This window comes from Ailuropoda melanoleuca, chromosome 2, assembly GCF_002007445.2.
Source record: "Ailuropoda melanoleuca isolate Jingjing chromosome 2, ASM200744v2, whole genome shotgun sequence".
NCBI classification, from domain to species: domain Eukaryota; kingdom Metazoa; phylum Chordata; class Mammalia; order Carnivora; family Ursidae; genus Ailuropoda; species Ailuropoda melanoleuca.
The window spans coordinates 101,425,150-101,449,602 of NC_048219.1; the positions used below are offsets into that span (position 1 = coordinate 101,425,150).

Consider the following 24,453-nt stretch of genomic DNA (forward strand, 5'->3'; position numbering starts at 1 on the left):
CTGCTGCAGGATTCTTCACCATCACCATAATCATGACTCCTGATATAGCACCCATCTATGGAGGGCCTACTCCATGCCAGACCTAGAGTCAGCCCTAATCTGCAAAATCATCCAAAGGTACGTTTTATCATCCTCATTTTACAAATGAAATGCAAAATCAAAGAGATTTAGCACCTTGCTTATCATCACACAACACACAGTATAAGAACTGGAATGTTACCTTAGGTCTGATTCCAAAACCCATCCTCTTCCCTCTAAGCCTGAGTCCCATTCCAGTCCAACTCCTCAGACTTCTTTTTTGGCACTTGGATTTATGGAAGGGGATTTGGTTACTGAAAGGTGGTGACATGGAAAAACTAACTCAACTGTAATATATTCTCAATATAAGTAGGCAACCATATAATAGTACAGAGACCATCAGAGTAAATGTACAAATGCCTTGAAATTTTCTTCAAAATTACTAGATCAAGGTATAAAAAGATGTTTTAAAGAAAAAAAAATCACATGGCCAACTTACATACTGTATACCACCATACTGTGTTAAGACCCTTCACTTCCCAGACTTCCAGTACACACAGCAACGTGTCCCAACTTCAGCTGTTAAAATGGCTACTCAGGACAAAGAGTATATATCCATTTCAAGCAGCCCCAATTCCTCTAGTAAATCCTTGTTTTATGTCTGTGATTTTTCCAGGCGGGAATTTATGGCAAAGGATATTTTGTGTTGAATTATGTTTCTAAAAGAGCAGAACAACTTCAGCTCAAAAAGCGTTTTTCAGTTGTGCCAGCTCACAATCACCAATGTTTGTCAGAGGGCACTGGCATTTTGGGCAGGACAATTCCTTGTTGTGTGCAACTGTCCTAGGCATTGCAAAACACTTAATGTCTCTGGCTCGTGCCCACTAAATGCCAGTGCATACCCCTCGCCCATTTGAGACAAACAAAAATGTTCCTACAATATTTCCAAATACCCCCAGAGAGGCAATGCCCTCCCACTAAGGGCCACTGATAGCCACTGACTATTTCCTCAAGCTAGAGACTTTCTAAGTTGTTTATTTATATTATTCTACCACAGCTGTTTATTCAACCTTTCCTGGCAGGGCTTGTATATAGTTTCCTACTTCACCCCAAAAGTTTTCTTTAAAAGTAACACAATATTTATTTGGTGATTGTTTATTTGAATGAGTTCTCTTTTTAAAGATAATATTTTAAAAATCCAAAAGCTGATTTTTATGACTACATAATAATACAACAGTATATAATTACTGTAGACAAAAATAAAAGAATGCTTTAGAACCACAGTACCCTAAAATTTAAGAAATAGAAAGGAACTAAGAGATTATCTATTCCAGGGGGTCCGTGAGCCTGACGCAAAACAAAACAAAAAAGTTGTGTACATACGCATTTTTCTGGAGAGTTCCACAGTTTATACCAAGTACTTAAAAAGTCCATGATCCAAAAGAAGTTAAGAACCAGTGATCTAACAGTTCTCTCATTTTACCGGCTGTGTAGTACTGGATCTTGCTACCACAAGCATGTAAAGTGAACTCCTGGAAATGAACAGACTCACCAAAGGAGTAAGAAATTCCACAAGACCACTCATTCCCTACTATCCAACAGTTCAGTTCCTAAAAAAGCATGCTACTTATAGTATCAGTCACAAAACAGGGAAGTGAGTTATTTAAATGAAAGCTTTTGGGATTAAGTATTCCCTTAATCTGTTTACTGTAAAGTTGGGTTTTCTGATTAGGTATTGGTATTTTTTTTTCTTAAAGCAAAATGTACCTATACCTTTAAATACTACTCTTACATCAATGATAAATTTGATTCTTCTCCAAAATTTAAAAAAAAATCTATATTTGAAAGTTTTAAGATTACTCAAGAAATACTTTGCTGATTAGGGAAGAAGTCTTTGGTATAAAGATATTATTTAGGGAGAACAATACCTCAATAGATCCTCAACGATAATCCTGGTACAATGAGGCAAGTGTCTTTAATCCCCATTTTACAAAACAAAATAAATTAAGTAACTTCCTGAGATGGTAACACTGTTACCAGGTAGCACCAGGACTGGTGCCTTCCCCCACATCCCCAACACTCTGGCTCCTTCTAGAGTTCTTTCCCATTTCACCACACTGCCCTAACTACAAACACCATACAAAAACAATTCACGAGCCATACAAGTGGGAGCTTTTGAAGTCATACTGATCAACTATTGTTAATACAAAAATAATGTGGTTTTTTTTTTTCAAAAATTGACAAAGAAAAATCTCCCACGGTATATAAGAAATTCTTATTCTTCCTTGAGCCCTGACCTACAATTTCTATAAAGTACATTACTGAACAAAAAGAAAAATAGTTCAAAGAGTTTAAACAGGTCAATAAAAAATCATCAAAACTGGAAAAACATTAGTCCAGCTATATGACCACCTGTTAATGGGTGATATTATTCCTTTAAAAAAAATAAGTGATAAGTGATTCAGGACTTTGTGAATGAAAATCAAAGATCACTGAAACAACTTTCAGGCAGTAGGCATTTGAAAACAAATACAAAATTTTCTTTTTTTTTTTTTTTAAAGATTTTATTTATTTATTTGACAGAGACAGAGATAGCCAGCAAGAGAGGGAACACAAGCAGGGGGAGTGGGAGAGGAAGAAGCAGGCTCATAGCAGAGGAGCCTGATGTGGGGCTCGATCCCATAACGCCGGGATCACGCCCTGAGCCGAAGGCAGACGCTTAACCACTGTGCCACCCAGGCGCCCCATACAAAATTTTCCAGTAACCTTAAGAACCGGTTGTATTTGATCAAAATCAACACCTTATCAGGTCAAACAAGATCATTCATCTTCCAGCGATTAACAGTCACAGAAGTGTATTTCCTTCCTCATATTACCTTATCTCTTCAGGTGTTTAGGTCAGATAGACTACAAAATAATAAAATTAAATTACTACCTCACATCTTTCATCAGATGCTCTCTTAATTATAATGGCAGTCTCAAAACAGAATAAGCATAAGCATCAGGAAAAACATACATCAATGAAAAACTTTAACTCTCCTTAAAAGCACACAAATGTGAATCATAGGCTACGCACACTATAACTTCGGGAAAGACAAACATGTTTGCCTTGAAGACAATGCAACTCATTTTTCCTTTCTACATTAAAACCCAAATACAGAAACCATTAAACAAGCAGCATTCACATCCCATTACTACTTTTAATTGTCAAATCTCAGTCACTAAAACGGTTACTCTATCATTTGGGAATAATTTTCTGATAACAATGAAAACAACGTGTCTCTAAATTACTGAACTGCACCTTCTTTCCTTTACAAAAGACCATTCATAAAAGCAACAGTTGTCAGTTTAAAAAGAATCGACCTCTTTCCGAAATGTACACGATTCATTGCTTGGTCACTTTGTATCAGATAAGTACTGAGGACTACAACAAATCACACTAGTCAACATAATGTGCAGAGAAAGAATGAAAGCGGAAAACAGGAAGAGTACCTGGCTAATATTTTTTTCCCTGGAGACCCTATTAGTTAGGCATCTCTTCATTCGTTTTCACTCAGTGGGTGGCAATCAGGGCCAAGCCCCGAAGTTGGAAAACACAATCTAGCCACTGTTTGGCTCCCTTCTTTCTCCCTGTACCTAGGACTGGAGCGTGCCCTCCCCTGCAATCCTCCACTCCATTGCAATACTGATCTGAGCCAGTTTCAGTGGCCCAGGGGTCAAGCCTACCCATTCCTTCTTAAAGCATCTCATCAATCCTACAAAATAGGAAGGCCTTCGTGGTGGTATATTTTTCCAGACTATGGAGCTAACACCATGCTTTTGTAACTTTTTTTCCAACACTACCAGGGCATGGGTCATGATCACTTGTTTTAGCACACTTCTCCCCACCCCTCTCCCCGTCCCCTATCATCCACACCGCCTTCCTTTTCCAGATTGCCAATTCCCACTGAGCAACCCCAAAATCCCAGTAACTGACTTCTAGGTCCTGGCAAGTGTTCTCTTTGGATTTACCCACACACCTACTCCAAAGGTGTCCAATTCCGATCCAAAATGCCAAAGTCCCATTCCTCAACCCAATATCAACATACCTTTTTGCGGATTCTAAACTTACTACAAAAGCTACCTTTTTGGATCCATCCTCCTCCCCAGCCTGAGTCTCCCTGGCTACTAGCCTCCCAGGTCCTGACAGCTCTATGCTTGACAGCTCAGCGACCTCCAGCTTCATCAGATCTCCAGGGTCGCCCTTCCCGCCGTCCTCCAGTCTTCTCTCCGCTCGGACACTCTTTCACTGTCCGGGGAGCCTCGGCCTCTCCTATGACCTCCGCCCGACCCCGCTGTCCCCTCCCGGACCTCGCCGACCCTTCACCAGGTAAGCGGGGCCCCTCGCCCTTCAGGCCCCATCTGTGGTCCTGGCTACCCGCCCCTGCCAGCAGGGTTCCCAGCCTGCAAAAACACAAGCAGTGCCTCTTCCCGAAGGCCATCCCCCTCCTCAGGCCGCTTCCCTCAGCACCGTATCTCCAGAGCTTCGCAGGGGGACCCCAACTCACCCCCGCCTCCGCCATCTTCTGGGACCGGCTCCCGCCCCCCTCCGCCTCTTCCTCCTCCCCTCCCACTGCTCCGCCGGAGCCTCACTGCGCCTGTGCAGTCCACGAGGAGGCGCTCCGACGATCGGGGCAGACGAATTTCCGGTTCATACCCGCACTTGTTGTTGGGCCCGCGAGACGGGGCAGACGGGCTTCCGGTCTGCCCGAAATCAGCCGCAGCTTGTAGGCGTGGACTGTTTAGACGGTAGGAGGCGGCTTGGTCGGCTGTTGTTTGCTGACCAGGCAGTCGTGGGTTGTGAGTATCCAGGCCCTGTGGGCGGTGTAAGAGAATCGCGCACTGACTCACGCACACCCTCTGGGAGGCGTGACCCTCAGCATGTCCCTCTGCTCCAAGGGGAATTGAGGGCTCTGGAGCGCAGGCCTCTGGGATCTCCCCCTAAGGGATGCTGACTCTCTGTGCTTTTGCCTGGCTTTTTTACTCTTTACCTTTTCCCCTTCTTTACTAAGTCATAAAAGCATAATTGATACTTCTCTCATCTCCATTCCACAGCACTTCATAAGGTTTTTATTGATAATCGTTCCCCAAGTTCGACCAGGTAGCAGTTTGAGGACAGCTGTTTCCGTAGGAAGAGCTTTAGAGGTCAATAGCAAAGTAGAGAAAATACAGAATCTTATAACCCCTTCCTTGTCAGAAGGTGTGCTATAATATAGATGTGATCAGGTTACAGTGGTCTTGAGGAAAGTTTTAGGTGAAATTTGGGCCTAGCATAATTGTTTCAGAGCTTTCCATAAAAGTGTCAGTGAAATACCTTTTTTTCCCCTTCCTTTGAATGGTTAACAATAAAATGGATTTTTATGTTTCCAACCTTTATATCGGTACACTTACTTCTCAAAGTCGAAATTAAATCTGCAACAAAATGCATCTAGGCAAGTATTGATATGATCTTTCTTGTTTTCTCTAATGTTACCTATAGCTCATAAATTTCTCTTTTTTAAAGATTTTATTTATTTATTTGAGAGAGAGAGCAAGAGAGAGAGCACAAGCAGGGGAAAGGGACAGAGGGAGAGAGAGAAGCAGGCTCCCCACTGAGTGGGGAGCCCCACACAGGGCTGGGTCCCAGTGATGAAGTTGGGGACTATACGTGAGGTTTAGTGGGGTGGAGTCCGGAGCCAACGACCAAGAAGGAATTCTTGAGCAAAATGGTGGTTTATTAAAGCACGGGGACAGGACCCATGGGCAGAAAGAGCTGCTGCCCCGAGGTTGTGAGGAATGGCCCATTATATACCCTCAAGTTGGGAGGGAGTTAGGGATAGCGTAAGTCTCTAAGGAATTTTGGAAGCAAGGTTTCCAGGACCTTGAGGGGGCTAGCTGTTGTTGGGAAGAGGTCATTTATTACTGTCTAATTAAACCTTAGTCATGAGACCCTTCAGATGTATATCAGTGGGCCATATGCTTGGGGGATGATTGCCAACACATGTCTTGGGGGGTTGGGGGTTAGAGATAAAGGAAGTTTCCAAAGGAATTTTTATACGTTAAAATAGACTTACGGGATCTTGGTGGAGGGGAGGGGGTCAGGCTAGGACTGCCTTTTGCCTTTAGCAAAGTATTAACATTGAGGCAGCTGAGTTCCTAGAGGAATGTTACCATGCCTGTTTCAAGGACTTGTCAATGGGCTGTAGGTAGTAAGGACTGTTTCTTTGTCCTTTAGGGCAGCCAGGAGTGCCTGAGGAATGTCACATACATCCCATGGGGGGCGGGGTTTGCAGGGTGTCAGCTTCTGCTTTGTTTCAGCTTGCCTTCCGTTCCCTCATCACCAGGACCCTTGGATCATGACCTGAGCCAAAGACTTGCTTAAACAACTGAGCCACCCAGGCAATATTTTGCCAGAAATTTGCCAAAAATTTCGCTTCTATGGGTTTTTATACCACCAGTAAAATAAGATTTGGGCAGATTATATGGATGGATGAGGAATTTTAAAAGGAAAAGAGAAGAGCACCTACAAAAGAGACAACAACCTCAAAAATGTCCTGACATTAAGACTCTCTGTAAAACAGTATGAGTTCTATTCATCCGGCTCATGTCTCCCCAAGCCACCTTTTTCAAACACTTAGAAATTGCCTTCAAGAAAATCCTTATGGAAAATTTTAGCCTAGAGGCATTTATTTTAATTTAAATATTTATTTAAAGCTGGAAAATGTTGGTATAGTCCAGGAATTGCAAAGAAGGTAGAATCGCTGGGGGGTAGCAATTGAGAAGGAAGAGGTTACAAATTGAGGTTGTATTAATATCATGATTGAGCACATACTCAATCTATGTGCCAGACACTGTGCTAAATTTAATTTCATTTCACCTGCTCAAAAACCCCTTTAAGATAGATATTATGTAGTAGTTGAGGAATTAAGACCAAAAGCTGTGATACCAAATCCTGGCTGCATATTAGGAGCACCCATGGATCTATTAAAATTTCTTGTGTCTGAGCTTCATCTTCCATTTATTCTGACTTAATTGGGCTGAAGAGGGGACCTGAACCATTTTAATAATTGCTTGTGTAATCCCAATATGCAACCAGAGCTGAGAATCACTGTCTTAGAGTCACTTTGCCCCGGGGTCACCTAGCAACTAAGTAAGTGGCAGAGGAGGCAGAAATTTAATCTAGGTCTGTCTGATTCCAAACCCTGTGCTCTTAGCTGCTCACTAGCACCATCAACATTCAACCATGTAGCACACACCACTCGCGTGCTCGGAATTTTGTTAAACACTGGGACACAAAGATGAATGAGACAGAGCCTTTGCCTTCAATAAATTCACAGCCTTGTAAGGCAGAAGTCTCAGTAAATGAAACTAGGCCAGTTCACACAAGGTAGAAACAAGTCAACTGAAAACTCTGTGATATTTCCTACCGATTTTGAGCTAGATTGGCATCGAAGGTAACCAGTGGCGGGGAATCTAGGTAGGTGGCTATTGCAATTGTAGGCTGAACTAAGACAATGGCGGGGGTTCAAAGTGAATTGGCAGGACTTGCTGACCGTTGATGAGAGGGTGAAGGAAAGAAAGAAGTAGAAAATGACTTCAGAGTTTTGAGTTTGAGTGGAAGTAACACCATTGATCTAGAACAAGAACACAAGAATGGGGTTGAATGCACTTGAAATACTTGTTGAACATTCAGGTAGGAATATTTAGTAGAGTACCGGAAGTGTGCATCTGGAATTCAAATGAGCAAATAGTCTGGAAATAAAGATCTGGAGTCACTGACTTATGAGTGATAGCTGAAACCAAGCTTTGTATAATGTGTATGTTATGTATGGAATTTTTTTTTGAAGACAGCAAAGATCAGGAAGGAAAAAAACCCACCAAACTTGACATTGCCATATTTGAATAGTTCAATAAAGCTATTTTTATCTGCAGTGATATTAAATACAGTCAACTCATGATCACCCATGATGAGTTTTTAATACTTTCCAGACTTTCCCTAGCCTCACAGCAAATTTAACAGATGATGCATGGCCATGGAATGCAAACCAATTTTAAATATTGGCTAAATATTTAAGAACACAATATGATGCATTCAGAAATGTAATAGAAATATCCTAGAGCAGTGTTTCCACACATAAATAACTTTTATGCATCCCTAGTTTTGACTTCAATTATTTTATCCTAATATTACTTAAACCTACAAAAATCACAGTATTCTAAACATAAATCTAGACAGAAAATTCTTAGGCTTAAGCCCATATGCCTCTATAAATCAAAACACTTGCAAAATAAATAGGAACAAAAACATAAAATAAGTAGCTTCAAATTTAATGTGAAGGGTGTTTTCTTGAATTTGAAGAATTTCAGTAAATATTAAATCACTGCTCCAGAATGGATTATTTTAAGATAAAACATGCTTTTAATACTGTATGTCATGTGATGGCTCAATTCTTCACCACTTCTCTTTATTAAACTTTTATTTTTACAATGAATCCTACCATTACTTGGCCTTTATTTGGGGCAAATGGTCATTTAAATTCATCTGTATTCTTTTTGCAAACAATTACAGGCCAATCTTAAGAGAAATCATGTAACAATACTCTGTTAGAATGTGTTCATCAACGTAATCCAGAACAGGCTTGTATTAACAGTTGAAGGTTACCATGTAAGTAAAATCACATCATTTCAAAATTCTTCAGAGGAACTATGGAATACTGAGAATATATTCATGGCCCCTAAAGATCTGCAAATGCCACTTTGAAAAACAGAAAAACCTATCCTAGGTTATCCAGTGTTTTTGATTATTTATGCTTTGTAAAATTCCTTAGCATAAATCTCTAATTCCCAAAATGTATTCCATAGAATCAATATAAGCAGGTAGTTTGTGGCGGGTGTGTGTGTGTGTGCGTGTGTGTGTGTGTGTGTGGTGGAAATGGGGTTCTACATTTGTATTTGGTAAGCATTGGATTAGAAAAAAATGAAATACATTTTCAAATATGGGAATTCTGAGATCCTTTAATATGCCAGGACACACTTGTCCCATGGAACATGAGATTCTTTCCCTCCTTCAAGGCATCTCACAGTGCTAGTATTTGACTGTGTTTATATATTGTCAAACATTTTGGTCTAGTATACTTAAGGAAACCTGGAGGAATGAAGCTGTATTTTACACTGAAGAATGTTTATAAAATCCTCTGTCATCTGTCAATGACCTCTATATAGAAGGCAGAAGCATCATCAGGCATATGGCACACTTTTCAATGCCTAGCATGGTGTCTATTTCATAATACAAGCTCAATAAATATTTGGGGGGTTAATTAGTATTTTGTTGTATTTGTTATCTGTTTTATGTCAATAGCAATTGCTGTTATTTTGATTTAATGAGCTACATATCTTCTGGAGAGAAGACCATGGTCACAAAAGTGTTTTTCTGAAGCCCTGTCATATAACAAATATTCATCCTGAAGTATCATAAGGAAATTTGTCTTAGAATCTACACTGTCCAGTATGGCAGGCATTAGCCATGTGCAGCTATTTAAATTAAATTAAGATTTTATTTATTCATTTATTTTAGAGGAGAGAGTGAGTGTGTGTGTTAGTGTGAGCAGGGGAGGGCCAAAAGGAAAGGGAGAGAGAGAATCTCAAGCAGACTCCGTGCTGAGCATGGAGCCCAATGCAGGTCAATCTCATCCCCCTGAGGTCATGACCTGAGCCAAAACCAAAAGTCAGACACTTAACCCACTGAGCTACCCAGGCACCCTAAATTAATTAAAATGAAATAAATTAAAAATTCAGTTCTGCAGTCACACATATCAAGTATGTAATAGCCCCATGTAAACAGGGCAGATTGTAGAACATTTCTATCATTACATGAAATTTTACTGAAAAGCACCATATTAGATGATTTACATAAATTTAGTTTCCTCAAAATATTAACAAGGTAGGGAAAAAGTCAAGAAATAGAGGTGAAATTAAATTTTTCTCACCAGCAATTTGTCCACCTAAAATTTATAACCTCTTTTAGCACATTGGAGACAGAATTGTATAATGCAAAGTGATCCAGTGGTTCTAGTTTTACTTCAGGAAAAAGTTTAAGTTATGGCATTCCCCACTTTCAGACCTGGCACCAACCTCTTCCAGAGGGATGCACCAATTCCCAGACAGTTTGGTTTCTCAATAAGAGTCATGAGCAGGTGGCCAGTAGAAAGTCTATACCATGTAATGTAGATCAGGTGGTAAAGAAAAGCCCTCCCACTGAAAACAAAAGTGTTTTTGGAATATATTTTAAGTGTCATCAAAGAGCTGAGAAGATAGGGGCACCTGGGTGGCTCAGTCATTAAGCATCTGCCTTCAGCTCGGGTCATGATCCTGCAATCCTGGGATCGAGCCCCACATCGAGCCCTGCATCGAGCCCTGAATCGGGCTCCCTTCTCAGCAGGGAGCCTGTTTCTCCCTCTGCCTGCTCCCCCTACTTGTGCCCCTCTTTCTCCTTCTCTCTCTCACTATCAAATAAATAAAATCTTAAAAAAAAAAAAAAAAAAAAAAAAACAGAAGATGAAGAAGGATTACCAGGCCAAGATCTAAGGGAAAGTAGGACCCTAGAGAAGTAAGCAGAGCAAGAAAGCAACTTCCCCTGAAATGTTTTCCTGGTTGGAAAAAAATTGAAATTTTGTTTTGACAGACTTTTCAGACAAGAGGACAAATGTAAAATCTTGGGGCTTGGTAATTTGGGGACTCAGAGTCCTCAAGTTTAAAAGGTGGGACAGCCAAGGACAACAGCTTTGGCATAAAGGTAATGGGAAGTAAGGCCACTCTCCACCCACACAAGGAAATGAGCAGAGCAGAAGGAAACAAAAATATAACAAGTAAGTACCTGTGGAAATGTAGGCACAAGCTGACCCTCAGGCAAATTTGCATTCCAAATTCACTCCATCTCAGTAAATTCAAAAACTTCATGTCTTTAATTTTGTTAAAGTGTTTTTAGACTGATGGAATCCAAAATACCTTTGAATTGAATGCTTCTTCCAAATGTCTTTCTGGTGTTTTACAAATGTCTAGCCCACATCTAATACATCTGCAAATGTTTTAGTAACACTCAGCTTAACCAAGTACCCATAGCTTTTAACTTATTTGTCCTAGAAACAAAACCTGCCCTTTTAATATTTTTAGTTCTTCAATATACAAATTTTTTTAAAAGATTATTTATTTGAGAAAGAGAGAGAGAGAGCACATGAGTAGGATGAGGGGCAGAGGGAGACAAATCTTCAAGCAGACTCCACGCTGACTGGTGAGCCCCATGCTGGGCTCGATCCCATGACCCATGAGATCATGACCTGAGCCAAAACCAAGAGTGGTATGCTCAACAGACTGAGCCACCCAAGTGCCCCCATCAATTTCCAAACTTTGAATTACATGATGCAATCACAATAACATAATTGGCAACAATCACAATGGACTCTTGATGGACATATAACCTAATTGCTGAAGCTGGACATTCAGGGGGTAACTAGCCCCAGGAATGGAGCATGTTACCAGGGAAAGGAGACTTGCCTTTAAGTATAGGATATTCTTATATCCTTTCTTAGTGCTGTGAGGTCGACAGGGGAGGCTCACAGAGAGGAAGTACTCATCCAGGGTTTACTAGCAGTTGGGTCAGATTAGAAATCAGATCTGCTGATTCCTAATTCAGTGCTTTTTTTTTTTAATAGAATTCATCATGATCTAAGAATTATGCTTGAAATCTTTTAGATCATGTAAAAAGAAATTTGTTCCACTGTTTTAGCTTAACAGACTCTGAGATGATAATAGATAATTCTTGGTATATTTGTAGATAAAGTTTTTGTACATTTCCTTGATAATATGCCCAGAATATTCAATCTATCTTTTCATAACTCTAGACTGAAAATATACTGAAGTTACCAACTATTCAGTTGTAGTTACAAACGTGAGGTGATTTTGTAATAGGGATATCTTCTTGGATATAAACTCATTAAATGTTTTCTGCGATGCCTGGCCTTAGCTTTATTTTATAAATTTTTGTTTGGCGGCAAACTCTATAGTAGATTCAAACAAATTGGGGGGTGGGGGTGGAAGAGGAAGTGACAGAGGTGCTTATAAATCAGTCTAGTCATAAGCAGGCAAACTAACCTGAATTCTCATGGTGGCACTGCTTCGATCTGTGATTATTAGTTAAGATCGACGCTGGCTATAGAGGAAAAAAAAAACAACAGCATGTGGCCAAAAAGGGGAGGAGGACAGAGAACAGAGGCAGGGTGAACCCCCAAAGCTCTGAAGGAAGAGGTCAGTAAGAAGGGCAATCACCTTTTAGTAGTGACCTTGGTGTAACGCTGTCAGGGTGCTTTTGGGGTCTGTTAGGAAGTAGTGGTGACTAAAGTTAATAAATTGAACGTATATAAAGTCAAATGGTCCCTGTAAGGCTTGGTATGTATCATCAGGCAACAAATAAACTAAACAAAGCCCAAACAAGGTCACCACGGATGAGCAAGCAAAAGCAGAACACAGCTCTGAGACAAAATCACTGAGGTATAAAACATCAGGGTGAGAAGACAACTGTAAAGACTACAGACCATAAACTATTTGTCAGAGAGGCAGTGATAGAGACCAAGAGAGAGAGGCAACACTAGCTAGTAATTATTACAAGGGCCCATGCAATTTGAGGTCAGAAAACATAACAAGGTGTTCTCTAAGAGATTTCTCTCTTGCTAATTCACCACACTGTTGTTTCTGTTGTGTGACACTCTTGCATTCGAATCAAATTCACACACTGGGGACTTAGATGGTATTCAGTCTCTCCCAAAGGCGAAAGGTGTATTCCAATCTCTGACTGAGCTTAAGCTAGACTCATAATTGTCTAAGAGCATATATTGTTTTTATAAGAGACTGAAAAAAGTAGCAGAGAAACTCCTCTGGTTTGCCGATTACATATGTATATGGATACACATTGATTCACAAAAGCAGAGGATTTCATCTGATGACAGATGGAAGACACAAACAATCAAATAGTTGAAAATTTCCCAAAAGAAATATATATAAGGCTAGGTGATGTAACAGACATAAAACACACTTACAGAAACTCAATGGCTTGGATTTAGATTTCTTCTGGGACACAGATTTGCCAAAAACAGAGACTTCCAAAAGAATTTTCCATGGAAATAAAGATATTGCTTGAAATGATTTTAAATTTATTTCCTTTGGAATTTGAGAAGAGTTGCTTTTTTTAAAGACGAGGAATCAATGCTTTAATAGTGATTAGAGAGAATTAAAAGGACTTAGACTTTTCTTTTTTTTTTTTTTAAAGATTTTATTTATTTATTTGACAGAGAGAGAGAGACAGCCAGCAAAAGAGGGAACACAAGCAGGGGGAGTGGGAGAGGAAGAAGCAGGCTCCCAGGGAAGCAGGGAGCCCCATGTGGGGCTCGATGCGGGGCTCGATCCCAGGACCCTGGGATCATGCCCTGAGCCAAAGCAGACGCTTAAGGACTGAGCCACCCAAGCGCCCCTAGGACTTAGACTTTTCAGAAGCAGATCTTAGATTCATAAAATTAATGCTAGTATTGAAGTATGACAAAACCAGTAGTTGAAAAGACATTCCAAGCTGGAAAATAATATGTGTAGCTCAATAATGGCCTGGCAAGTCCTGGTGATGCTCACTGTTTTCAGAGGCTTAATTAGACACCCGAGCTCCAGTAGGTCCCATTGCTCCTCTGTTCTTTTAAAAATTGCTTGGGTGCCCAGCTCAGTTTTATTTCAGGGAGCCTGGGGTAAAGGAAAAGCATGCACACTGCATAGAAGGAGGCATATCTGCGTTCCAGGCTCTGCTCTCTATTACCAGCTGGTTATTCTTGGGCAAGTGACTTGCCTTCTCTGATCCTCCGTTTCCTCATCATTGAAGCACTTCTTGTCATAAGGAATACGTGTAATAACGTAGTCATAAAACATCAGAGTTTTGTGGGTATTACCATTAATCACTTTGATGTTCTCCTTGACAAATGATGTTCCTCTTTCTGTCGAATACCTCCAGGATTAAAAATTCCTCACCTCTTAAGGAAACTTGTTTCATCTCTGCAGAGCTCTAGGTGCAAGAAAGTTCTTCCTGGAGTTCAACTATATGCAGCTTCTTGATGGCTTCCCACCCACTGACACCACTTCATGTGACAACCTTCTCCTGCTCTGCACTCCCCACAGACTCTTGTCCTCATTAAATACACCATTTGTTTAGCCATTTTCCATATGACAGATTCTCCATCCCCTTACCGTAATTGTTGCTTTCTTTTGGACATGCTTCAGACTATCAACATCCCCTCCATAGGGTTACTTCCAGAGCAAACACACAAAGTCCCTCATTTTAGATACTTCCTTGAACACAACGCCCCATTACAGTAGCATTTTTGGCAGTCATATCCTACTATTAAGTTGTATTGAGTTGTTAAATTTAAACAGCTCTTAAATCCTTTCCATGTGCACAAACCACATTTTCTCTATCCTATTCCTGTATAGTTGTGGGTAGAATTGGGGGGGGGGTTAGATTTTTCCGTGTTTTCCATTGAGGGTGATGGGTGAATGTCGAAACAAAAGGGATTATGATATTTCTGTTGAATTTCTTCTTAAACAGTGTCTTTCCCATACAAATTCCAATGTTCAACATAATGATGAGCCCCCTTAAGCCTTGTGTTCCGTGCAAACTACATCAGCTTGCCATCAGAATCTTATCCCAAGTCCTTAATCAACACTTTGGATAGTACAGTACCAAGTACAGAGGCCTGTGGTGGGCTTTGGAGAGAGTCCTGCCATTTGGTTTGACATAAATCCATTCAACAAAAAAGAATTCTGTTTATTATAGGCCCAGTTTACGTTCAGAGTGGCGTCATTACAGACTGGTAAAGGCATTTAGAAAGTCAGGCGAACCATTTCATCTTCACTAACTGATGCTGATTCCTTTGCTGAGAGCTTGCAAATCAGCTCTTTAATGCTTTGTTCTAGAAAATTCCCCAGATGTCAGGCCCATCTTCCAGAATTCACAGGATTCACCTCTGCTTTGAGAATAAGACATTTGTCCATTTTCAGTTTTCCCTAATTCTTAAGGTTCTTCAGAAATTATTGACAGGGGTCCCTCGGTTTTATCCCAAGATTCTTGTAGTCTCTAGGAAAGGTGCTTCATCCAAGCCACGAGACTTACATGCATTTGAACGGCCAGTGCTTTCTTACAGGTTTCTCCCCTACCATCCTTTTAGAAACTAGCAGTAGAGGGCCGCTTGGGTGGCTCAGTCATAGGGCGTCTGCCTTCGGCTCAGGGCGTGATCCTGGCGATCAGGGATCGAGCCCCACATCAGGCTCCTCGGCTGGGAGCCTGCTTCTTCCTCTCCCACTCCCCCTGCTTGTGTTCCCTCTCTCGCTGGCTGTCTCTCTCTCTGTCAAATAAATAAATAAAATCTTAAAAAAAAAAAAAAACTAGCAGTAGAGCTGCTTTTCCTTCTCTGGCAATCTTTCAGCTGGAGAAAATATAGGAATTAAAGCAGTGAAGTGGTTCTACCCTCCTCGTCTTCTCTCTTAACACTGCAAGTAGCAGGCTCCTTAAACTTTGAGCACACGTCTGTCCCATCTATGAAAATGTGCCTTGCGTGACTCATCACCTCCAGCCTGAACCACTTACATGTAGATTGTTCACAACTCCAGTCCTAAATGCTGGCACTCCACAGTCTAACCTGTTTCCAGTCTGACCCTAGGACTTATTTTTATCTTTCACTTCTCCTTCTCTCCTGAGACCTAATACTTCCCCATACTCCGATTTTCTTTTTGCTCTTAGCTCTCTGGCCCCTGTTTGGTCCCCCAAGAGTAAATGCCCCTCCTCAGTAAATGGGTTCTTGCCGTTGGCTGATCTCCTTGGGTCTGACGTTCCCACCGGGTGTTCCAGCCATCCACTCCTGTGGACCAAACCAGGGAGCAACTTCATCGCCTGTAAGTCACACGGCATCACTTCTGCTATCATCTGTTGATCAACCGATCACTAAGGGTGGTCCAGATTCAGAGACAGGAGACACAGACTCCAGCTTTCAATGAGAAGAGCGTCAGAAAATTTGCACGCAGGTATTTAAAATGCCACCAGGTTAGCAGAGCCCAGCAAAGAAAGCCCTGGCACGAGGCAGCAAAGCCATCATTTACTAGTTCTTCTTTCTCTCTACGTAAGCGTACGAGTCTACAAATGCTTAGCATGTTTCATACACCTCCCTCCATCCTGGCCATTAGGGTCTAATATTCTTCCAGGCTTACATTGCTGTCTTACCTTTGAACACGATTGCTTGTCTGTGGAGTTGTACCAATTTATTAGGGGCTTTTCCATTGCTTCCATTCTACCGTAACACCAAAAATTAGGCTTTGAAAATATTTCATCCCTTATGTTGTTTTTTTTTAGAAGGAAAGGAGAGAGAGAATCTTTTTTTTTTTTTTAAGATTTTATTTATTTATTTGACAGAGAGACAGCAGCGAGAGAGGGAACACAAGCAGGGGGAGTGGGAGAGGAAGAAGCAGGCTCCCAGCATAGGAACCTGATGTGGGGCTCTATCCCATAACGCCGGGATCACGCCCTGAGCCAAAAGCAGACGCTTAACGACTGCGCCACTCAGGCGCCCCCATCCCTTTTCTTAGAGTCCCTATAAATGGAATGCTAGAAATCCCTTACCTCTGTCTACATAACTCTGCTTAACATTAACACGATAGATACTGGCCTCTTCTTAATTCTTCTCATCCCCTTCTTAGGGTGCGGTAGGTATAACCATGTGGTGAAGAGTCAGGCCTGAGAGCTCATTCCTCCTCTCCCTCACTAGCTAGCTGGGTCATCTGGAGATTTTACTTCTTTAAGAGAATAAATTTTTTGTGATAATGGGGATGACAGTAGGATTAACTGACAGTGGGATTAATTTTTTAAGATTTTTTATTTATTTGAGAGAGAAAGAGCACAGCAGTGGGAGGGGCAGAGGGAGAGGGACAAGCAGACTCCCCACTGAGCGAGGAGCCTGATGCTGGGCTTGATCCCAGGACCCTGAGATCATGACCTGAGCCAAAGTCAGATGCTTAACTGACTGAACCACCCAGGCGCCCCTAACTGACAGTGGGATTAAATGAAAGAATATAGAGAGAGGATTTAACACACTAGCTGGCACTCACTAAACAGTAACTTTGTTAATCTTATTCATCTCTTACCCTTACTTTTTTCTAAAATTTTATTTACTTATTTGAGAAGGAGAGCATGAGCAGAGGGAGGTGCAAAGGGAGAGGGAGACGTGGACTCCCCACTGAGCATGGAGCCTGACCTGGGGCTCGATCCTAGGACCCCGAGATCATGACCTGAGCCAAAGGCAGAGGCTGAACTGACTGAGCCACCCAGGTGCCCCTATCTCTTACCCTTATTATCTTTTAACTGAAAATGGCAACAATTTCTCCATTCTGGACTCTGGGTATGCATAAAACAGCAGCTGTATATCTGTACCAAACACCCTGGCAGGGGACTTTATAACACCCTGTGTTCACGAGTAGTTGCATATGTTTTGCCTGGTTTTGTCAGGAACTTCAGCGAGATCTGCTAGGGTCATGGTGACCCATTCCTTCCCTTCTTTTGTAACCCTTGCAGTACCCACCTCAGGCCTGAACTATGAATACCAGAGGCGCATCCCAGATCGCATAAGCTGATCCTAAGTTGAACAACTGAATGTCAGAGCCAAGACTGTTGCCCCAAGTTTCTCTCTGCAAATAACTGTAGGACACCTTCCTACAGAGAACCTCGTGTAGGGGAAAGCTGCTTGTCCAGAGTGCATACCTGTGGGTGTGTAATTAGTCACGAGTCAGCATGTAAATACTCTGAAAATTGCTGTATTTGTTAATGTGAAAAGCCCTGCAGAAATACAAGGAGTTACAGGAACCAGGGCTGAACACAGGAGATAAGGTACCGTGGGGAGAGAACCAGTGAGTGAGGCATCAGTGTGTGTCACGTCTCCCTCCAAGGGGACGAAGCCCATAGGTTCTCCTCCCTCACTTTCTAAGAACACCGACTCCCCTGGGTGAATAATTTAAAGGACAAATTACCTCTCTTCTGGGTACCAAAGCCAGCCATAAGCTGAAATTAAATTAAATCATAAAGCCCTACAAGAAACTGAGGGAAGAGGCAGAAATATAAAACCAAGGGAATCCAGAGCTAAGCATGAAATATTAGAGTCAGTGCAATGTCCTTGCCTTCCTGTGCTGATGAAGGGAAAAAGTGAAAAGCACCCCAGCACAGACTGAAAGGACCACCATCAAATATCCATTGTTAAGTACTTGGTAGTGGCTATTGTAATGATTTCAATTCCGGTGGGGTATTGGAGGGAGGTAGGAGAGACACCACTAGATCCACTTCCAGTCCTTGCATCTAGGCTAACTAGCCGGGTGACCTTGAGGTACTCACTATCTAACCGGGCCTCTGTTTCCTTTACCTCTGAGTTGAGAAAGATGAAATCAGAGTTTGGGTTTCTAAAGTGGTTTTTTTTTTCCCCTTATCATCTCAAAGGTCATAGTGAGCTAATAAAAGCATGCATAAAATTTGCTTATGGAAATACAGAAAGCGTTTTTCACAGCACCAGCCCTAGCACCACCATTAAAATATGCTTCTACTCCTTAGTATACTCCTTATTATGAGGCCAGGAGATTGGGGGTGAGGGTGGGGGGAAGGGGAACAACTTTGGAAACAGAAACTATGAAGTGTTGTAATAAAACACTGTGTCCCCACACTTGTTTCCTCCAGACGGAAATGAGTTGTTTGCATGTGACCTAGAGGGAGGGTCCCACCCTGAATGCAGGAGTGAAGGAGCACTTTAAAAACCCCAGGTTGGCTTCTGCAAGAGGAACTCAGCATGTCTGGACTCAAGTAAAAATCCAACCATCTAGCAATCTACGGCCACGGAATAAGGAAGGATTGGGAAGCAGTTCCTTTATTTAATCAATACAAAGCAGGGACTTTGGTAAGCAGGTTGGCAGATCTCCTGCTGCCAACGTGGCATGAAGTTCTAAAATAAATTAAAGGCTACAAAGCAGATGGTGATTTCCAGGGTGCTATACAGTTGAAAGACCTGGGACGTGTCCTACATCCGGCATATTAAGCCTAACTCTAGCAACATCACGGCTAAGCCTGATCTGTATCTATGGCCACAACATATCCCAGGAACAGGTAAATAAGACCCTAACACACACTGGTCCTTTTCCTTGCTAGAAAGCTATACTCGGCCTCTTGGCCTCCATGAGTGAGGGTTGCAGCGAAGGCCACGTATCAGGAATACTCACCTAACTTGGTGGTGCCCAGATCTTTGGATTTCGGTGGCCAGCAAAATTTCAAAAGGAAAGAGAGAGACCATCATATAGAGGCCAAATCTGAAACTATTATTTCCCCAAGTAAAAACATCTACTATCCACGACGACTTATCGTTTCGTAAAAGGAGGTTTTAACACTAAAGCAAAGGAAGGGCACTGTCTCAAATAAAGGATGGTCCTTTAAATTGCTTCTGTTTAGTTTTCGGACACATTTGACTACATTGCTCTTTACAGAGCAGTCATGGACCAGCGAAAACTTCATTCTGGGCCAGAATGATTCTTAAACCGGCATTTGGGAAGTCTTCCTCTTTGTGAAGATACTCTGAGAACTCGAAAGCCTCTTTCTCCAACAATTCCAGTCTCTCCTTTCCTCAAGGCTGAACTTTAAGCCCCGTTTCTACTTTGAAGCTTTTCCTGAGTACCTATGAGCATTTATGATCTTTCTAGTCCCTGAATTCTTACAGCACTTAGAATTTTAACATATAATCTAGCACTCTTTTTTAAAAAGATTTTATTTATTTGAGAGAGAGAGAGAGAGAGAGCACACGCTCGGGCACTTGAGCAGGGTGAGGGGCAGGGGAGAAGCAGACTCCCTGCTACACAGAGAGCCCCATGCTGGGGTATCCTGGGATCATGACCCAAGTCGAAGGCAGACGCTTAACCAACTGAGCCACCCAGGCACCCGATAATCTGGCACTCTTGTGGGAACAGGTTTTGAAATTTAGAATGTTTTGTAGATAACAGTTCCATTTTTAATGAAAAACTTCAAAAGTTTTCTTACTACCAAAAGAACCACAAGTTAGACGTCTCTGAACAAGAGCCCAGCTTAGGAAAGAAAAAAGAAATACAGAGAAATCTACCGTGGAGATGAAATGTCCATTATTCAAAATGCATCTGAGTTGGCTGAGGTCTTTTAAGGTTAAAAGTATAGAATTCAGGGGTGCCTGGGTGGTGCAGTCATTAAGCATCTGCCTTTGGCTCAGGGCATGATCCTGGGGTCCTGGGATCGAGCCCCATATCGGACTCCTCTGCTACGAGCCTGCTTCTTCCTCTCCCACTCCCCGTGCTTGTGTTCCCTCTCTCACTGGCTGTCTCTCTGTCAAATAAATAAATAAAATCTTAAAAAAAAAAGAAGAAAGTATAGAATTCAATACAGTTTGATCAGTAGGCCGTTATGTTGGAAATGCTCTGGTAGTACATCAGGAAGGAGTTACAAGACCTTAGATTTTAATACTGTCCCTTCTTTTTACCAAGCCAAGTAAGCATCAGGACAATCACTCCCCTACTTGTTCCAAATGGCCCATATTCCCATTTAAATAGAATAACAGATTTCTGCATAATAGAAAAATTGGCTTAGAGATCATCTAGTCCGCCCTGTTGTTCAACAGATGGCATATCTAAGGCCCAGGTAAGTGAAGTGACTCACCCCAAATCCCAAGAGGTCAGTATTAGCATTGGGATTTCTACCATGATATATGATCTTGCAGTATTTTAAATATAATGTCTTATATCCCCGTATCTCCAGGTATATAGTGTGCTACACATCAGTGCAGTCCCTACAGGGCTTAAGGAGACAAGTTTTTCCCAGCCCCGTAGGCTTGCCTTTTTGCTTTCTTTTTACCCTGGATTATTTCTTCTTCCCTCCTTTCATCCACTACTCCTACCCTCTCCCCTCTCCACCCTACTCCCTGTCCAAACTCCTTAAAACCTAAGTTCTCAAGAAAGGCTCTGATGAATTTATCCAGCCAATGCAATGTCCTCATAATCCTTATGGACTGAAGGTCCATATGCCCAAACATCACGTTGGGCATCGCTAAATGTGTTCCTTCTACCAGGGGTCCTTACAATTTTACAAGGTAGAGAGATAAGCCACTAAATTAAATCTTTATTCAAGAGGTAAGTGCAGTTTTCTCTTTCCTTGAAACAACCACATGTAGACAATGGTTTACTTTCAAAGTTAGCCACACTCTTCTTTGGTGCCCTCATCACAATTACCACAGTCCTAGATATTTTAGCAATCTGTATAAATCTATATTGACAACATAAAGGACCCTTGTTCATTATCCTTCTTTAGGGTCCGATCTTTTCTTCCTTAACTAAAAGCAAAGCCTTATGCTTTCCACTTAAATATGACTTTGAAATATTTGAAACATTTTAAGATGTTGGTATCAAAATCAATCACTCATACCCAAACCCAGAAACAAGGACTCCCCATTTCTGGAACAAATATAGCACAGGACCTGTGCCAATTCTCTAAACTTCTTTGGCTACAAGTTTTCACTTTTGTGAAACAGAAAGACTGTTCTTAACTAAGACTGAGGTATTGGAGGGTTGGGACCACACCTTTTTAATCTTCCATATGTTACCATATAGAGCCTCGTCTCGGGCTCTGCCCACGCAGATGCTCAGGAAATGCTTGCTAACTGAAGATTTTTATGATCACTGATAGAAAGACAGCATAAATGCAAAACACGATTTTTCCCTTGCCCCGAGTTACCCAGGAGCATCATTCTCATTCAGAGATGACCACATTTCAGAAAGTGGGTCTCATAAAACATACAATTTAATGAAGCCATCTGGGAAGATGATTGTCATATAAATGCAAGATATTGATATTATCTGGCTACTTGGGGAAATACCATGTAAATGAAGGTACAACCCAGCTCCATAATTCAAATCAAGTATTGATGTACAAGGTCTTTGGATAATGGACTTTGAAGATTGATATTTCTCGCAAATCTGAGGCTACTTTTCTCTCCTCCTTTGCAATTTTGCTATTTTTGCAATGAGATTTTTATTTTACTTTTTGGAAAACATCTTTTTTTTTTTTTTAAAGCAGGAATCTATCCGTGTCAACTGGGAGTCCTGAAACAGAAAATTTACATCTGTCTTTATCAGGGTTTTTAACTTCTCTTTTTTGAAGCAAGAAATGAGGCAAACAACACAGGCATTTCTTCCCTGCTCCAGTAATTATGCAGAATGTTGTTCAGTTATTCAGCCTCCCAACTGACTCAGCTGCCTCCTGATACTATCCTGAAGACTGTCCTGGATGAAGCCACCCCAATTATCTGTACTCTCTTTTCACCAATGTCACCTCCTTTCTCGGAGAGACAATTGCTAAAACAGTACCAAGTTCACTGATGCCAGTAATCACAAAAGGAACCTTCAGCTAGCTTTGGCACTCTCCGTCTTTTACATGGTCAAGGAAAGGGACAGAGCCTTTCCTCTGCACTTACGATTCTGCCTTACTACCGATGCTGTGGGAATTACCCTTCTCGTGGAGGCAGCACCTGCCCCCACAGTGTAATCTGAAGCTCCTCTGGGCTCCTCACTGTCTCTGCTGGAAAAGGTGCCATCCAGGGTTTGTGCCTGCTTTCCCAAACCCCCGAGTCCCTGTGGCCCTGGCTATCTCCAGCCTCCTCTGTCATCACACACTCACCAAAATACATGTAAATACAGTCGATATCAACACTCCTCCCAGAAGTTGTGTGTGTGTGTGGGGGTGTTCATGGACATTGTCTGTGGTGGGTTTGCTGGTCCCAGGCACTACACGGAGTGTTCATGGAGAGAAAGTGCATGGCACGGGTTGGGGACATGGAAGCAGAGAGGCTGTTCCTAATATCTTGCCTGGATGACAACTGGAGTAGAATGGGGGAGCTGACAACATATCCTTGATCCTTAATCCTTTTCATTAAGAAATGGTCACTGAAGGAACTCCTCCTCACGTTGCTCCTTGGCTTGCATCCCTAAATCACAGCTTAGAAACAAGTGTGCCCAGAGCTGAAGACCAAGACACTCACATGCCTTGTATCCTAGAGACAAGTTTGTACACTGAGAAGCAAGGCAGAAGAATCTGCTGGCCCTCTTTCTCCTCGGGCTGCCAGGCACTGTCGCTGCCCATCTGTGATGGGAAAATAATAGTCTGCGTTTCAGCCGAATAAGCTGATGGGAGGCCTAGTGTCTTGAAAGCCATATAAGCAAGCCCATTTAGTGAGTGCTATAGGCCAGATAGGGTAGTAGACATGGGGGTACAGAAGGGAGAAAGCCCAGTTTGTGTCCCCAGAGAGTTCTCAGCCTGGCAGGAACATCATAGTAAATTTGACCATATGGATCTATTAATGTTCTCAGCATTATTTTCCATGAGAACCCCAAATGTATTTTTCATGAAAATAAATTGCAAATGTGATGACAAAATTAGTGTGAATATCCCAAGGGACTGGAACTCGGACTGCGGAGACAGCAAATATGGAAACAATCCCACCAAAAGAGCTGACGGTAAGAGATCAACAGCAAGCACGCTGAGAGGAACAGCAGATTTGCCTCAAAGAAAAGGCATCAGAGGGGCGCCTGGGTGGCACAGCGGTTAAGGGTCTGCCTTCGGCTCAGGGCGTGATCCCGGCGTTCTGGGATCGAGCCCCACATTAGGCTCCTCTGCTATGAGCCTGCTTCTTCCTCTCCCACTCCCCCTGTGTTCCCTCTCTCGCTGGCTGTCTCTATCTCTGTCAAATAAAAAAAAAAAATCGAAAAAAAAAAAAGGCATCAGAACCCGGAAAAGCCTTTCAACTTCGCATAAAACATCAGCCCATTATAGGAACTCAGCACTTACGTTAAAAAGGTCTTTGCGCAGGAAAATCAGTCTCTCAGATAAGCACGTTTTCTCCGCATTCGGAGATAGGTTATCACCATAAGAGAAGACAAAGAAGTGGGACACGATCCGATCCTTACCTTGAGTCACAATATTGGTGGGAAGGTGAGTTTTTGCATATGGAAAAATTAAAGCGATATTGATTCACACTGTAAAATATTTTTAAAACCTTTTGTCTAATATCTGAAGATTCTGTGGCAAAAAAAAGATGTATGACCATAACCAAGAGGTAAAAAATTGAGTTTAGAGGGTTTTTGTAGTTAATGGGGGGGGGCGAGGTGGGCACTGACAAAGGACTTGGGGTCTGGAACCTGGGAAGAGCTGATGAAGTGTTTTTCTGTGCAAACAAAAAGCCAAATCTTTTCTAACAGTTTCCTGAAGTGATTTTCTGTAAGCATCAAAAGTCTAAGACCAAAAGG

At 41.9% G+C, this 24,453-nt stretch overlaps 1 protein-coding gene and 1 long non-coding RNA gene across 9 annotated transcripts in view; one reads left to right on the forward strand and one right to left on the reverse strand.

Annotated features, from left to right (window-relative positions):
- Positions 1-4,679, reverse strand: part of INSIG2 (insulin induced gene 2) — a 32,123-nt gene extending 27,444 nt beyond the window's left edge. For all 8 annotated transcript variants that reach the window (XR_004623437.1, XM_034654423.1, XM_034654421.1 and 5 more), the window contains exon 1: positions 4,566-4,679. The gene's annotated coding sequence lies outside the window, so the exon portion shown is untranslated. The remainder of the gene's footprint in view (positions 1-4,565) is intronic.
- Positions 25-23,456, forward strand: LOC117801057. Its single transcript, XR_004623438.1, has 3 exons — positions 25-117; positions 4,223-4,387; positions 22,226-23,456. It is a non-coding gene; the product is annotated as an uncharacterized LOC117801057 (long non-coding RNA).
- Positions 23,457-24,453: the final 997 nt, after the last annotated feature.